We start from the raw sequence: 17248 nt of genomic DNA, 5'->3' as shown, positions 1-17248 counted from the left end.
ATTCGTTCGGCGTGGTAAAGTTGCTGAGATGATGCCGGATGAATGTTGGGAAAGGGTCCGTCTTCCGGGACGGTCGGTGCCGTGTAAGATCCTTGTCGGGATGCTTGTTTGTTTTGAGACGGATCATTATGCGTATCATTAAGTCCCCCAATTTGATGGTGGTAGCCGGAACGGTTACCGTCATCAAACTTTCAAGATGAAGCAATGCTTCCGATTAGATGTGCATTTAATGTTTGTCAGCGTGAAAAGAGAGTTTCTGCAAATACGCCCCCTTTTTGTGTTTTTTCCATTTTTCAACTTTTTGGAACGGCGTTCGAGGGACTTCTTTTTGCAATTTTAATCATTGCTTTTGCCAATCCATCTTTTGATCTGAGCCGTTAGATCATTTTTTTTCTTGAAACCTATAAATAGCTTCCCTTTTCCAATATTTTCACTTTTTACAGCCTTCGTACCCTAAACGTTTCTTCTTCAAAAACCAACAGTTTTTTAAGAAAGAAGGTACCTTTTCTGTTTCCTTATTTTTTATTACTTTGCTTTTTATATTTTTGTATATATGGCGGATCAGTCTTCCACTTCTACTAGTGTAGACGCTCCTGAGACTTCTTCTAGGCCTTCTGTAGATGTTAGTGGTATTATGAGTCAAGTGTCTGATGGATACCTTGACGAGATGGTACATAAGTACCCATTTTTGACCCGTTATACATTGAGGGTGCCTGATGCCATCCACCGGGCCTATAAGCCTCCCCCGGGCATGGTCACCATTTATGGTGCAACCATTAGCGTGGGCAATTTTCGATTGCCCTATTCTAAATTCATGTACCAATTCTTTACACACTATGGAATAACTCCTGCTCAGGTACATCCCCATGCCTACCAAAAATTGGTAATGTGGGAGATGTACCTTAATCACTATCATATTCTTCCTACTGTCCGCATGTTTCGATTCTGCTTTTCCGTCTCAAGGTCTGAGATTGGATGGTTTACCATCAAACGGAGAGCGTTGTTCAACTTTACTGGAGACATGGATACTTTATTAAAGGAGTGGCGGGAGTCTTTCTTTTTTGTCGATAGCAAAGGGCTACTGCCACGATTTGTCGAGCGCTGCGAATGGGCAGTCGATGTGAAAAGGGAGCCAATAGAATCCCGAATCTGAATGCTGCCGAGAAGGCATGTATAGTAGCCATCCGGGAGTTCAAGTTTCCCCAACGGCCATACCCGGAGGCCATGCTTGTGTTGGGAGGAGTTAGCCACCAATGGCCAGATCCGAATACCAAGCCTGTTCTTCGTTTTAATGAAGCAGGTGATAATGCTAAAAACGAACATATATTTCATAGCATTATTCCTCAAGAAAGACAAGCTTTTAGTTGCAATTGTTCTATTTACAAGTAATATTCGTTTAAATAATAAAAGGTGAAGACAAAAGACAGATTCGACGAATTGAAGACGCAAACGACCAAAAAGCTCAAAAGTACAAAAGACAATCAAAGAGGTTCCAATTATTGATAAGAAACGTCTCGAAATTACAAGAGTACAAGATTCAAAACGCAAAGTACAAGATATTAAATTGTACGCAAGGACGTTCGAAAATCCGGAACCGGGACCAGAGTCAACTCTCAACGCTCGACGCAACGGACTAAAAATTACAAGGCAACTATGCACATAAATATAATATAATATTTAAATAATTCTTATAATTATTTATATATTATATTAATATTTAAAACCGTCGGCAAGAAAGACTCCAAAAGGGACTGAGCTGTAATTTCAATCTCCGCGACTCGCGGAGTTTGAAGGCCAAAAGGGCCGCGAGTCGCGGAGCCCCAAGTTTTGAAACTCCCTATAAAGCAAACCGAATTCTGATCATTTTTGAACATTCCTAATCTATCTCTCTTTCAATATATACGTAAAAATATATATATAATTTATATTTTAATTTTAATTTTAAATCCTAATAATAAGGGTATGTTAGCGAATGTTGTAAGGGTGTAAGTCGAAATTCTGTCCGTGTAACGCTACGCTATTTTTAATCATTGTAAGTTATGTTCAACCTTTTTAATTTAATGTCTCGTAGCTAAGTTATTATTATGCTTATTTAATCCGAAGTAATCATGATGTTGGGCTAATTACTAAAATTGGGTAATTGGGCTTTGTACCATAATTGGGGTTTGGACAAAAGAACGACACTTGTGGAAATTAGACTATGGGCTATTAATGGGTTTTATATTAACTAAACAATACCTTGTTAATTTAATATACAAACTTATAATTCGACGTATTTATATATAACCACATACGCTTGACTGGGTACGGTGGGCGGGATATCTATAAATACCAATAATTATTCATTTTACCGGATACGGAACTGGATTAATAGTTAATAGACTTGTTGAAACAGGGGTGAATTACATTCAAGGGTAATTGGTGTAATTGTTAACAAAGTAGTAAAACCTTGGTTTACACGCAGTCAATAACCTGGTGTATTCATTAAACAAAGTATTAAAACCTTGTTACAATTCGAATCCCCAATTAGTTGGAATATTTGACTTCGGGAATAAAAATAATTTGACGAAGGCTTTCGCTCTTTATATTTATGACTGATGGACTATTATGGACAAATCCGTATGGACATATTAAATAATCCAGGACAAAGGACAATTAACCCATGGGCATAAAACTAAAATCAACACGTCAAACATCATGATTACGGAAGTTTAAATAAGCATAATTCTTTTATTTCATATTTAATTTCCTTTATTTTATATTTAATTGTACTTCTAATTATCGCATTTTTATTGTTATTGTATTTAATTGCACTTCTAATTATCGCATTTTTTAATTATCGCAAGTTTATTTTATCGCACTTTTATTATTCGCAATTTCATTATCGTTATTTACTTTACGCTTTAAATTAAGTCTTGTATTTATTTATTATTTTACATTTGGTTTTAACTGCGACTAAAGTTTTAAAATCGACAAACCGGTCATTAAACGGTAAAAACCCCCTTTATAATAATAATATTACTTATATATATATTTGTATTTTTATAAAAGTAAACTAATATAGCGTTAAGCTTTGTTTAAAGATTTTCCTGTGGAACGAACCGGACTTACTAAAAACTACACTACTGTACGATTAGGTACACTGCCTATAAGTGTTGTAGCAAGGTTTAAGTATATCCATTCTATAAATAAATAAATATCTTGTGTAAAAATGTATCGTATTTAATAGTATTTTCTTGTAAAATTTAATAGTATTTCGTATACCCCGCTGCAAACATCAAGTATTTTTGGCGCCGCTGCCGGGGACCTCTTAAAAGCCGAAAGCGCAACGCTACATAAAAAAAAAATATAAATATATATAAATCTATTTTTTTAGATTGTTATAAAGTATTTTATTTTTATCTTAGTTATTAAAGATAAGTTTTATTTAAATTATATAAATATTTTAATTAGATTTTAAAACAGAAAATACAAAAACAGAAAATATAAAATAAGAAAAAAAAAAAACGCGTCGAATTTTAAACCTGTCAGTTGAATTTTGGAACCCCGCGAGTCGCGGGGTTTGATGCTTTGAATACCGCAAGTCGCGGAGTTTCTCTGACACACGGACAGAACCCTAATTTCACATTAATTACGGATTTTATTATTATTATTATTATTATTAATAAACCCTAATTAATTTAATTATTATAATTAGTTTAAGTTTTTTAAATTAAATTGTATTTTAAATTTTAATTAGTTTTATTATATATAAAATTAATAGTTTTATAAAATAATTAATATAAAAATAATATTTTTATAAAAATTGTAATTTTTACAACTTTTTGTATATTTTTATATTTTGTCCCTTTTTAATTGTTTTAGCTTAATATTTGTATTTTTAGCTCATATTTAGTTTTAAACTTAGTTTTTGCCATAGCTATTTTTACTTCTAGATTTTTAGACTTTGCCGTAAAATCCCTTAAGTGCTTTTTCTTTAGACTAAGATTTAGGTACTTTAGAATTTTGTGACGCCTTTTTAAGTTTTAGTTTCTTTTTAAGTTATTTCCATTTGGGATTTAGTTTTTCCTGTAAGCTTTAATATTTTTAGACGACTTTTACCTATGTATCAATTATCATTCCAATTAATAATCTCAATTTGCGATTATAATTTTAAGTTAGTTGTAGTAATAAGGTTAGGTTAGTCAAGTATTTTTAAGTTTTATAAGTTTCTTTTATTTTTCGGTCACCTTTTATTTTTCGACCTTTTTCCGACGAACTCTTTTTCTTTCTTATTTCTTGCTATTCTAGTTTTTAGGATATAGATTTTTATTCTACTTCTTATCTAAATTTCTTAAAATTACGAAAATTTATTTTAAGTGGTTAAATTGATAGACATCAAAATTTTCTGGTTCGTAGTAATAGTTGGATTTGTACGTGGACCGGGTTATTGGAGCCAAACAGTCCTCAATTATATTGAGACCAAACGAATCCTGCCCCTCTGCTGCATCTTTTGGCTATTCGAAACGTGGGCAAAATCAGAAAAGTCTATTGATTGGATAACTTATTATAATTTTTCTTTCTTTTTAAAAACTAATAGGATATTCAGTGAATGCACCGAGCAAGACGTTCACCACCTTTTGTACGTTCACCACCTGTAACTAGATCAAGACATTTAGCAAATATTACCACCGTTGATTTTTCTTTAGAATCGTCATCTAGTCGACCAAGTACTTCAGTTCAAATTTCCGATAATCCATTTTTTGAACCCGACCTCACAATTGAGAATCTGAAGAATATTCAGGAACGATTCGTAGATCCTGAACCATTAAATTTTCCTCCGGAACCACCAATCATTCAAACAGAGATTGTTGAGGAACGAACCATTAAATCAGAATCCTCTAGTGATTCCGATTCAACAAGTTCAATTATGGAGAATCTGGAACCTTTAAGTATGGAAGACCGAATGAGAGCTAAACGCACTGGCCAAGGTCACGCAATTACTCATCCAGACATTAATGCGCCAGATTATGAAATCAAAGGACAAATTCTACACATGGTGACTAATCAATGCCAATTTAGTGGTGCACCGAAGGAAGATCCAAATGAACATTTACGTACCTTTAATAGGATCTGCACACTATTTAAAATAAGAGAAGTGGAGGATGAACAGATATATCTCATGTTATTTCCCTGGACTTTAAAGGGAGAAGCCAAAGATTGGTTGGAATCGTTACCTGAAGGGGCGATTGATACATGGGACGTTTTAGTTGAAAAATTTCTTAAACAATTTTTTCCTGCATCTAAAGCCGTAAGTGTAACGACCCTGGTTTTACCAACGTTATTTATTAATAATTATTATTATTAATACGCTTGATTAAACGAATGTATGTTATTACATTTACATGTTGCTTTAATTGCCCGTACTTGAACTTTAAATGCCCGAAACGTCTTTGTGACACCCGGAACTTGCACGAATAATATTTTAAGATATTATTTACATCCATGATTAATTTTATTAATCATTTTAATTAACTAAGGCTTTTAGTTAGTTACTTGGGCTTAATTTGGACTTTTATTGGATTACTTGCAACTTGGGCTTTAATTAGTTTAATGGACTCATGAATAAGACTCACAAGCCCACCCTACATCTTAAATGGGTTTATTAGCCCATGTCTTTCATAGTGTAAGTAATACTTACATCAATAACTAGCTAGTTTGTATATTTAGAATCTTGTTGCCTTATAATCCCCATGTAATCACCCATTTTAACCACACTTTTGAAGCTTTACTTGCAAGTGACCAAAGAACAAAGCCATCCTCCCTCCCCCACCATGAAAACCGTCGGCCTTTAGGGGTGTGGATGAGGGTTTTTGATTCATTTTTTTATCACATTCATTCTCTCATTCTCTCATTTCAAAATACACACACACTTGCTTCATCTTTTCTCTTATCTTTCTCTCAAGTCTTTCTTTCTTTCTTGTAAGTAAAATGAACAATCTCCTCTTCCTTTTCTTACAACAAAACCGTGGCCTTCATCATCAAAATCATCATCATCTTTTGTTGTTTGTTACTTAATCTTTGTTGTTAAAACTTTTGTTACTTGTTCTTGTTTAAAGTTAATTACTTGTAAGTTACTAAGTTGTTTACTTACTTACTTTCATGTTACAAGATCAAACTTCTTAGTTTGATTCTTCATTTATATCTTGTATTTAACAAGAACATCAAGAACATAATCTCTCTAGTTATGTTCTACATATTTTGTTTCAAAGAATTAAAGTTCATAGTTGTATAAACTCTTTACTTGTAGTTCTTGAAGTAACTTTGAAGTTACTTCACTTAAAGATCAACTTGGGTTGAATCTTTAAAAGTAAGAGCAACTATGAATCATCTTCTTGTTTAGTTAGCTTTCTACTTTATTTATTTCAAAGATTTAAAGTTTATAATCTTTATAATTGTTACTTGTGTTCTTGTTTGTTGTATGTTACTAGAATACCACCTTCATGGTTGGTTTAGGCTTATCATTCATTTTCTTTATTTCTTATTGTTAGTTGCTTACTACACATTTGAACAAGGACATGAAACCAACAAGAGCTTACACTTTGGTGCAAGTATCATGGATCCAACACTTGGTTGTGATCTTTCTTAGTGTTCATGAACTTGTTCATAAACTTACATGTAACCTTGGTTCATCAAACACTTACAACACTTGCACTTGAGTTATGATGGACAAACCTTGGTCAAAATGATGTTAACACATCAACGAGTTGTACACTTGAAGCTATACGCATCAAGGATGAGAACCGTGATGAACGTCAAGCACCGAGACAACCGGAACTCTCCAAAACCCACTGTTCTGTCCAAAACCTACTGACCTGATGCTTCTGGAACAGACCAGTAGACCTGGGCTGTTCTAACCTTGATTTTTAGATAGAACTTTTCGAGTAGATAACTTTTCATATAGGACTCGTCTTAATCCGAGTTACGGTTTAGGATTTATGGCCCTCCGATCGTTACCATGTCCTTTAACGTTGTGCAGAAATTTCTGACCTACTCACACTTAGACCGTCGCCACGGTCAAACCAAGACGAGTTTGCTTCTGTAAATTTTACCACACTTAAGGGACTCATAGACGGAGCCATGACCACTGGTCTCACCTTAATTCAGTAAGGTTAGAGGCCGTGGTGACTGACCGAAGTCAGCCTTTGTTTTAAACGACTTTCATAAACGAGTCTTACTTGTTACCTTTTGTTTAATGATGATTGATGATGACCCTTATGACCTTAATTACGTACTTGTAAACCTTTTGAGACGACTTATTGACTTAGTGCTATTTGACTTAGGTTGAGGACGTTTGGACCGTTACTTGCACACCACTTTCCGACTACTACCTTACCATTACTACTAATCATTGTGAGTTATAGCATTCCCTTTTTACTTTAACTTATTTTGGGAACTGAGAATACATGCGGATTTTATGTTTTACATACTAGGCACGAGTACTTAAACTTTATATATGTGTGGGTTATATAACGGCAGAAACATTCCCTTTAGCTCGGTAACGTTTAATCATTGGTTTTTGAACCGTGAACGCGAATCTTAGATATGGATCCATAGGGTTTGACATCCCCACTCGGGCTAGTAGCGCTAGCATTTAACGAGTGTTTAATACTTCGAGGTTATACGCACTTGCCAAGTGCACTTTAAGGGGGTACTTTAAACGTTAAGTTAGTTACCGGGTGCCCACGGTTAAGCATATACTTTTACATACTTTTGAAACGTTCGTTGTAGCACTGAAATCTCGTGGCCTACTTACATTACTGTTATACTTAAACTATAGCTCACCAACCTTTGTGTTGACCTTTTTAAGCATGTATTTTCTCAGGTGCTTGAAGTCGCTTCCGCTATCTTACTAGTCGTGCTGTAGAACCCGCTGCCTAGAGTTGTTATCGCATGACTACTTATGTTGCATTCAAACTTTTTTTCTTATGAACTTATGTTATGTAACGACCATTATGGTCACGTACACTTATTTAATGCTTCTACTTAGTGAAGCATACTTGGATTTGTAAAACAATTGACGTATGTTATGACGTCACTTTTATTTATGAATGTAAACTCTGTTTTGAAAACGCATATAGTACTTAACCTTGTAATGATCCTGTTGTTGATGGTCCGTACATGATAATTTAGTACGGGGCGTCACATTTGGTATCAGAGCATTGGTTGTAGGGAATTAGGATGCATTAGTGAGTCTAAGACCGACCCGAGTAGGATTCACTAATAGGGCTAATCTACAACTTGTTAGTTTACTTGTTTCCGCTGAACTTACTACATGCTGCTGCTTACTGTTACTGCTATATGCCGTATGCTACTACGTGATTTCACTACTGCATGCTATTACTTGCTTTCGATTGCATGCTAGTTTCGTACGATTACTGATATTGCCATGCTACTTATTGTTATACATGAATTAAACTGTTGGCCTATTATTTGCTTGCTTTATGACATACTGACATGGAAAATTTATTTTTCCTTGTTCAGATGTCGGACGTTCCACCTACTGACATCCCGAGCGGCTCAGGCCCCGTTGTTCCTCCCACTGCTGCACCTGTTGCTGCTGCTGCTGCTGCCGACATTCCGGCCCCGACACCCACTGGCGACCCCGGCGCCTCTAGTTCTGGAGCTAGCTCTAGTGTGCCCATCCCGGCGTCTTCTTCCAGACCCCCGAGGCAACTGGCTCACATTGGTGGCATGGAGATCCCCGCAGAGTTCGGGGAGGGTCCCTTCCGTAATCACTGGCGCACACCTTGCCGACGCACTGCCGACGGCCGCTTAGCCGTGATTACGCCAGGCCGACACCGACAGATGTTGGCCGCTTTCGGATATGTTGAGCCACCCGCGCCACCACCGCATGATTCAGACGACGGTTCTTCCACCGATGCTTCTTCAGACGACACCTCATCTGACGACTCCAGTGATGAGGAGGATCCCGCTGACCGACCGATTCAGGCACCTTCTACCCCGCCGAAGAAGCGGTATCGCTTTGCTGGCATAATTCCTGGTCGAACTGTCACTGACGCTTATGGTCGGCGTCGTAGGATCACTGCTCGTAAACGGCTGGTGCCGTACCCCGCCGACCCACAGATATTACCGTCTCCACCCAGAGCCGGACCATCCACTTCAGCACCACCGGCTCCACCTGCACCGCCAGCACCACCTGCCCCACCATATTCCTCTAATGAGGAAATGAGGCGGGAGATTGAGATTCTCCAGACTCGAGTTACTGAGCTCGAGGAGCAGTTGACTCATGTTTTGGACATCTTGTACCCACCATCGCCGTAGGACTTTGTACTAGATTCTGTATTGTAATTTCTTTTGTAATTTCATATTTCACTTATGTAATGTACGAACTTATTGTAATGTATGAACCTATTATCATTAATGAATGGAATTTGTGTTGTTACTTTGTGCGCAAGTGTTCTATTTACGTTATCATATCATGGTTTTGTGGTACTCATATATGCTTGCATTACTTAATCAACATGTGTTGTGCTGTTTTCATGTTGATTGTTATATACTATATTATTATTTGCATAATGGATTTTGACTTGAGTCAAAATGTTTGTATAGAACATCATGGCCAACGGGAGATCTATCCCCACCGCGGCACAAATTGAGGAAATGATTAACGAGCGAGTCGCTGCTGCACTAGCTGAAAGACAACCCCAAGTTCCACCACCACCGCCTGTCAATCCACCTGTCGTCCGAGATGGGTGTACTTACAAGGAATTTCAAAACTGCAAGCCACACTACTTCAGTGGCACTGAGGGACCCGTCGGTCTCACCAGATGGTTCGAAAAGTTGGAATCGGTATTCAGGGTTAGCAATTGTTCTGAGGCTAACAAAACGAAATTTGCGTCTTGCACGCTGTCTGATGGCGCGCTCACATGGTGGAATACCATGGCCCAAGCGAAAGGAATTGATGAGGCGTATGCTACGCCTTGGGAAGAATTTAAATGTGCTATGATCGAGGAATACTGTCCGAGAACCGAGATTCAAAAGATGGAAATCGAATTTATGCAATTGAAAACCGTAGGGAACGACCTTAACAGCTACAACCGTAGGTTTTTGGAATTGGCTCTTATGTGTCCAACCATGGTCACCCCCGAATTTAAGCGTTTGGAGAAATACTTCTCGGGACTTCCTAAGTCCATCAAGGGTAATGTTACCTCATCCAAGCCGCCAAGCGTTCTCGAAGCAATGCGCATGGCGCATACTCTCTTGAATCAAATCATCCTGGACGAGCCGGAGAAGGCTAAGTTTGAAACTGTTAGTGGTGAAAAGAGGAAATGGGACAACAACCACAACAACAACAGGGGTAGGAACTATGATCAAAACCCGGCAAAACGACATGAAGGGTTCAGGCAAAACAACAACATGCACAACAACAACACCAACCCCAACAACAACAACCGCACCAATCCGAACTACAAAGGAACCTTACCACAATGCAATAGGTGCTACAAGCACCACACTGGGTATTGCAATGTTATCTGTGAGAAGTGCCAACGATCTGGACATGTTGGCAAGGATTGCAAGGTTACCACTTTGAACGTGAAGCCAAACCACAACAACAATGGGCCTAAGAAGTGTTATGAATGTGGAAAGACGGGCCATTTCAGAAACGAGTGTCCTAACAAGCGTAAGGATGGCGGACCACCGCGTGCTAGAGCCTTCAATGTTAATGCAAGGGACGCTCGCGACAACCCCGACTTGGTGACAGGTATATTCAAGATCAACAATCTTTTAGCTTCTGTCCTATTTGATACTGGTGCCGATAGAAGCTATGTGTGTAGACATTTTTGTGATAAGTTAGTTTGGTCGTTAGTTCCTTTGAAGGAAAGTATGCTTGTCGAGGTCGCCAATGGAAAACTTGAAAAGGTTGACCATATTAGTCGTGGAGCTATTATCAACATAGCTGGTGCAGATTTCGAAATTGATTTGATACCTATCAAACTGGGAAGTTTTGACGTGATCGTCGGTATGGATTGGTTGAGCAAGATAAAGGCCGATGTTATCTGTGGAGATAAAGCACTTCGCATACCACAAGGAGATGGTGAACCACTGGTTATCTATGGAGAGAGATGTACCTCGAAGTTGAACCTCATTAGTTGCGTGAAAGCGCAAAAGATTATGAAGAAGGGACGCTTTGCTGTCCTAGCACATGTGAAAGCGGTAGAAACTGAGGTGAAGAACGTGAACGATGTGCGTATTGTGAACGAGTTTTCCGATGTCTTTCCCGAAGAACTGCCTGGATTACCGCCACCGAGGGCAGTAGAGTTTCAGATTGACTTAGTGCCAGGAGCTGCACCTGTAGCTCGCGCACCTTATAGACTCGCACCTTCCGAGATGCAAGAATTACAGAGTCAACTACAAGAGCTATTAGATCGAGGGTTTATCCAACCAAGCTTCTCGCCTTGGGGCGCACCTGTGTTGTTTGTAAAGAAGAAGGATGGATCCTTCCGTATGTGTATCGACTACCGTGAACTCAACAAATTGACTATCAAGAATCGATATCCTCTTCCACGAATTGATGACCTTTTTGATCAACTACAAGGATCGAGCGTTTATTCAAAGATCGATTTGCGATCCGGATATCACCAGCTGAGGGTGAAGGAAAGTGACGTGATGAAAACTGCATTCAGGACCCGTTATGGTCATTATGAGTTCCTCGTGATGCCATTCGGTTTGACAAATGCACCTGCCGTGTTCATGGATCTCATGAATCGTGTCTGCAAGCCTTACTTGGATAAGTTTGTTATCGTCTTCATAGATGATATCCTCATCTACTCTAAGAGCGAAGAAGAACATGAGCAACACCTTCGGCTAGTACTTGAACTCTTAAGACAAGAGCAACTTTACGCCAAATTCTCCAAGTGCGAATTTTGGTTGAAGGAAGTACAGTTTTTGGGTCATGTTGTGAGCGACCAGGGTATCAAAGTTGATCCCGCCAAGATTGAAGCCATCAGCAAGTGGGAGACCCCCACTACTCCAACGCATATTCGCCAATTTCTAGGTCTCGCCGGTTATTATCGAAGGTTTATCGAAGGATTTTCTCTGATTGCGCGTCCTTTGACCGCACTGACTCACAAGGGCAAGAAGTTCATTTGGGAAACCACACACGAATCAGCATTCCAAACTTTGAAGAAGAAGTTAACCTCCGCACCTATCCTATCACTTCCTGAAGGCAGTGACGACTTTGTTGTTTATTGCGATGCATCGAAGAGTGGTTTTGGTTGTGTACTGATGCAACGATCAAAGGTTATTGCCTATGCCTCCCGCCAATTGAAGATTCACGAGCGGAACTACACTACACATGATCTTGAACTTGGAGCCGTTGTCTTTGCACTCAAATTGTGGAGACATTATCTGTATGGAACTAAGAGCACTATCTTCACCGACCACAAGAGTCTCCAGCACATCTTTGATCAGAAGCAACTAAATATGAGACAGCGTCGATGGATTGAGACGCTCAACGACTACGATTGTGAACTCCGTTATCACCCTGGCAAGGCCAATGTTGTAGCTGACGCTTTAAGCCGAAAGGAGAGGACGGCACCTCTCCGTGTTAGGGCTCTGAACATCACCATCCATTCGAACCTCAACAACCAGATCAGAGTAGCCCAAGTTGAGGCTCTCAAAGAGGAGAACATATCTCACGAGCATTTGAACATACTTGTCTCTCGATTCGAGGTTAGAGAGTCTGGACTCCGATGTTATGCCGGAAGAATTTGGGTACCTTACTATGGAGATCTACGAAGCCTGATACTTGATGAAGCACACAAATCGAGATATTCGATTCACCCTGGTGCAGGTAAGATGTACCACGACCTTAAAGAACAGTATTGGTGGCCGAATCTTAAGAAGGACGTTGCGACTTATGTTGGTAAGTGTTTGACTTGCTCGAAGGTTAAAGCCGAACATCAGAGACCTTCTGGGTTACTTCAACAGCCGGAAATCCCACAATGGAAGTGGGAAAGGATCACAATGGATTTCATTACTAAGCTGCCGAAGACGGTGGGCGGATGCGATACTATTTGGGTTATTGTTGACCGCCTCACCAAATCTGCACACTTCCTAGCGATGAAGGAAACTGATACAATGGAAAGACTTGCTCAGCTGTACATCAAAGAGGTTGTATCTCGTCATGGTGTACCTTTATCAATCATCTCCGATCGCGATCCCCGTTTTGCTTCCAGATTTTGGCGTTCTTTGCAAGAAGCCATGGGAACTCGTCTTGACATGAGTACTGCTTATCATCCTCAGACTGACGGGCAAAGTGAACGAACGATTCAGACCTTGGAGGACATGCTGCGTGCATGTGTCATTGATTTTGGAAAGGCCTGGGAAAGGCATTTGCCACTCGCCGAATTCTCGTACAACAACAGTTATCACTCAAGCATTAATGCTGCACCTTTTGAAGCATTGTATGGTCGTAAGTGCCGATCTCCTATTTGTTGGGCCGAAGTAGGCGAAAAGCAAATCACCGGACCCGAGGTAGTTCACGAAACCACGGAGAAGATCGCTCAGATCCAAGCTAGACTTAAGACTGCCCGTGATCGCCAAAAGAGCTATGCCGATCTTAAACGGAAAGACTTTGAATTTAATGTTGGTGATCGTGTAATGTTGAAGGTTGCACCTTGGAAAGGTGTGATCCGTTTTGGAAAACGCGGAAAGTTGAACCCACGATACATTGGTCCTTTCGAGATCTTGGAACGTGTTGGACCAGTTGCATACCGTTTGGAGCTACCAGCACAATTGAGCTCAGTTCATCCTACCTTCCATGTGTCAAACTTGAAGAAGTGTCTTGCTGCACCCGAACTCATCATACCATTGGAAGAACTTACTATTGATGACAAACTCCACTTTGTGGAGGAACCTGTTGAGATTATGGATCGTGAGATCAAAACTTTGAAACGCAACAAGATTCCGATTGTACGAGTACGATGGAATGCCAAACGAGGACCTGAGTTTACTTGGGAGCGAGAGGATCAAATGATGCGAAAGTATCCTCACCTTTTCCCGACTCCTCCATCCACCTCAGCTTAAATTTCGGGACGAAATTTTCTTTAACAGGTGGGTAATGTAACGACCCTGGTTTTACCAACGTTATTTATTAATAATTATTATTATTAATACGCTTGATTAAACGAATGTATGTTATTACATTTACATGTTGCTTTAATTGCCCGTACTTGAACTTTAAATGCCCGAAACGTCTTTGTGACACCCGGAACTTGCACGAATAATATTTTAAGATATTATTTACATCCATGATTAATTTTATTAATCATTTTAATTAACTAAGGCTTTTAGTTAGTTACTTGGGCTTAACTTGGACTTTTATTGGATTACTTGCAACTTGGGCTTTAATTAGTTTAATGGACTCATGAATAAGACTCACAAGCCCACCCTACATCTTAAATGGGTTTATTAGCCCATGTCTTTCATAGTGTAAGTAATACTTACATCAATAACTAGCTAGTTTGTATATTTAGAATCTTGTTGCCTTATAATCCCCATGTAATCACCCATTTTAACCACACTTTTGAAGCTTTACTTGCAAGTGACCAAAGAACAAAGCCATCCTCCCTCCCCCACCATGAAAACCGTCGGCCTTTAGGGGTGTGGATGAGGGTTTTTGATTCATTTTTTTATCACATTCATTCTCTCATTCTCTCATTTCAAAATACACACACACTTGCTTCATCTTTTCTCTTATCTTTCTCTCAAGTCTTTCTTTCTTTCTTGTAAGTAAAATGAACAATCTCCTCTTCCTTTTCTAACAACAAAACCGTGGCCTTCATCATCAAAATCATCATCATCTTTTGTTGTTTGTTACTTAATCTTTGTTGTTAAAACTTTTGTTACTTGTTCTTGTTTAAAGTTAATTACTTGTAAGTTACTAAGTTGTTTACTTACTTACTTTCATGTTACAAGATCAAACTTCTTAGTTTGATTCTTCATTTATATCTTGTATTTAACAAGAACATCAAGAACATAATCTCTCTAGTTATGTTCTACATATTTTGTTTCAAAGAATTAAAGTTCATAGTTGTATAAACTCTTTACTTGTAGTTCTTGAAGTAACTTTGAAGTTACTTCACTTAAAGATCAACTTGGGTTGAATCTTTAAAAGTAAGAGCAACTATGAATCATCTTCTTGTTTAGTTAGCTTTCTACTTTATTTATTTCAAAGATTTAAAGTTTATAATCTTTATAATTGTTACTTGTGTTCTTGTTTGTTGTATGTTACTAGAATACCACCTTCATGGTTGGTTTAGGCTTATCATTCATTTTATTTATTTCTTATTGTTAGTTGCTTACTACACATTTGAACAAGGACATGAAACCAACAAGAGCTTACACTTTGGTGCAAGTATCATGGATCCAACACTTGGTTGTGATCTTTCTTAGTGTTCATGAACTTGTTCATAAACTTACATGTAACCTTGGTTCATCAAACACTTACAACACTTGCACTTGAGTTATGATGGACAAACCTTGGTCAAAATGATGTTAACACATCAACGAGTTGTACACTTGAAGCTATACGCATCAAGGATGAGAACCGTGATGAACGTCAAGCACCGAGACAACCGGAACTCTCCAAAACCCACTGTTCTGTCCAAAACCTACTGACCTGATGCTTCTGGAACAGACCAGTAGACCTGGGCTGTTCTAACCTTGATTTTTAGATAGAACTTTTCGAGTAGATAACTTTTCATATAGGACTCGTCTTAATCCGAGTTACGGTTTAGGATTTATGGCCCTCCGATCGTTACCATGTCCTTTAACGTTGTGCAGAAATTTCTGACCTACTCGCACTTAGACCGTCGCCACGGTCAAACCAAGACGAGTTTGCTTCTGTAAATTTTACCACACTTAAGGGACTCATAGACGGAGCCATGACCACTGGTCTCACCTTAATTCAGTAAGGGTAGAGGCCGTGGTGACTGACCGAAGTCAGCCTTTGTTTTAAACGACTTTCATAAACGAGTCTTACTTGTTACCTTTTGTTTAATGATGATTGATGATGACCCTTATGACCTTAATTACGTACTTGTAAACCTTTTGAGACGACTTATTGACTTAGTGCTATTTGACTTAGGTTGAGGACGTTTGGACCGTTACTTGCACACCACTTTCCGACTACTACCTTACCATTACTACTAATCATTGTGAGTTATAGCATTCCCTTTTTACTTTAACTTATTTTGGGAACTGAGAATACATGCGGATTTTATGTTTTACATACTAGGCACGAGTACTTAAACTTTATATATGTGTGGGTTATATAACGGCAGAAACATTCCCTTTAGCTCGGTAACGTTTAATCATTGGTTTTTGAACCGTGAACGCGAATCTTAGATATGGATCCATAGGGTTTGACATCCCCACTCGGGCTAGTAGCGCTAGCATTTAACGAGTGTTTAATACTTCGAGGTTATACGCACTTGCCAAGTGCACTTTAAGGGGGTACTTTAAACGTTAAGTTAGTTACCGGGTGCCCACGGTTAAGCATATACTTTTACATACTTTTGAAACGCTCGTTGTAGCACTGAAATCTCGTGGCCTACTTACATTACTGTTATACTTAAACTATAGCTCACCAACCTTTGTGTTGACCTTTTTAAGCATGTATTTTCTCAGGTGCTTGAAGTCGCTTCCGTTATCTTACTAGTCGTGCTGTAGAACCCGCTGCCTAGAGTTGTTATCACATGACTACTTATGTTGCATTCAAACTTTTTTTCTTATGAACTTATGTTATGTAACGACCATTATGGTCACGTACACTTATTTAATGCTTCTACTTAGTGAAGCATACTTGGATTTGTAAAACAATTGACGTATGTTATGACGTCACTTTTATTTATGAATGTAAACTCTGTTTTGAAAACGCATATAGTACTTAACCTTGTAATGATCCTGTTGTTGATGGTCCGTACATGATAATTTAGTACGGGGCGTCACAGTAAGACTTCAAGCAGAAATTGTTACGTTTACACAGAAACCAAATGAAACTCTATATGAGGCGTGGACAAGATATGGAAAGTTGTTAAGAGGATGTCCGCAACATGGTTTAGACACCTGTCAAATAGTACAAATATTCTACCAAGGATGCGACATCACTACAAGGAAAGACATAGATATAGCAGCTGGTGGTTCTATTATGAAGAAAACCGAAACTGATGCTTACAAAATT

This window comes from Rutidosis leptorrhynchoides, chromosome 10 (genome assembly GCF_046630445.1).
Source record: "Rutidosis leptorrhynchoides isolate AG116_Rl617_1_P2 chromosome 10, CSIRO_AGI_Rlap_v1, whole genome shotgun sequence".
NCBI lineage: Eukaryota > Viridiplantae > Streptophyta > Magnoliopsida > Asterales > Asteraceae > Rutidosis > Rutidosis leptorrhynchoides.
Note: the sequence above shows the minus strand (reverse complement) of the source record.